The following is a 1,197-nucleotide window of genomic DNA, read 5'->3' as shown; positions in this document are numbered from 1 at the left end:
CGCAGGGGACATTCTAGAGAGGTTCTCGTCGCCCAGCACTTCTCATTTCCCTGCAGTCGTCGCTAACCTAAGGCGCCATCCTGTGACGACTGGATGTGCGCGGCGGTGGTGAGGGGCCTGGAGAACCACCATGTCCACGCTGCCTCGGCCGGGGCGGAATCTGGGAAGGGCTCTGACAACTACTCTTCCTAAGATTTTTCCAACTGTGCTTGGGTGGGCCCCGCATCCTAACGGGCACTGGCTTGTGAAGTGTGCCCCACGCGGGCCGAACGAGCTCCTGAAGCCGCCGCGCCCACCAGGGGGCAGCAGAGATCCGGCGCCCGCGAACCGAGTGACGCTGGAGGGAAGTGGGAGGCTTAGGGTGCGCAGGGAAGGGGCGGGGCGAGCCGCTCAGCACGGAGACGTCAGCACCGCGCCTCCAGCTTCCTTTACGGCCGCTGCAGGCAGCTTTGCGGCTCGTTTTCCCTCGGACTTGATTTACATTTCCTCCTCCGTTCTATTTAATATTCCCCTCCGGCAGTGGTAGTGGTTTCGGACCTTCTTCCCAGGGATCTTCGCACACCCTTCCCATTCTCCTCCGCGCGGCCTCCACCTAAGTTCTCTTCCTATTGTCTATAGCCTCTATTGAGCTCCCTGCGTGCACCGCGCGCTGCCTGAGGCGCGTAAGTGGGGAGGAGAGCGGCTTCCCCCCGGGTGGTTCCGGCTGTGGGTGTGGAGTGTGAGACGGCTATCCTTCCGAGTCGAGCACCTGGGGCTGCGGTGGAGCTGATCCCTGAGGTCTCAGCGTAGAGATGCTGAGTCCAGAGGCCTGTTCTAGTGCAGTGTGGGGCTCAGTATCGGGGCTTCCGGAGAGATGGGTAGGAAGGCTGGGTACAGGAAACTTGCACCAACGTGCCGGGACCCCACCGCGGTGCGGACACGGCTGTCCGTGGTGGCGCCTCCCTGGAGATCCTGCTTGTAGACAGGCGTGGGGAGTCTGCAGTTTGTGGTAATAGCTAAACGGAGTTGAGTTCCAGGGAGCGGGGAAGGCTGGGAATAAATGATCTGAAAGGAATTTGACGCCGGGCGTGGTGGTGGCATGCTCCCATATTCCCGGGAGGTCAATCCTACAGTGAGCCGAGATCTCACCCGTACCACTGCACAGCATCCTCGGCGACCGAGCGAGACGCTGTCTCGGCAAAAAAAAAAAAAAAAAAA

At 60.7% G+C, this 1,197-nt stretch overlaps 1 protein-coding gene across 1 annotated transcript in view; it reads left to right on the top strand.

Moving 5' to 3' along the window:
- Window positions 1-465: 465 nt before the first annotated feature.
- The window catches only part of RAD52 (RAD52 homolog, DNA repair protein), a 43,530-nt gene continuing 42,798 nt past the window's right edge, over window positions 466-1,197 (top strand). Inside the window, exon 1 of the mRNA XM_017545477.2 lies at window positions 466-662. The gene's annotated coding sequence lies outside the window, so the exon portion shown is untranslated. The remainder of the gene's footprint in view (window positions 663-1,197) is intronic.

This window comes from Cebus imitator, unplaced genomic scaffold, assembly GCF_001604975.1.
Source record: "Cebus imitator isolate Cc_AM_T3 unplaced genomic scaffold, Cebus_imitator-1.0 Scaffold179, whole genome shotgun sequence".
Classification (NCBI taxonomy): domain Eukaryota; kingdom Metazoa; phylum Chordata; class Mammalia; order Primates; family Cebidae; genus Cebus; species Cebus imitator.
Note: the sequence above shows the minus strand (reverse complement) of the source record. Positions and strands in the feature narration are given on the sequence as shown.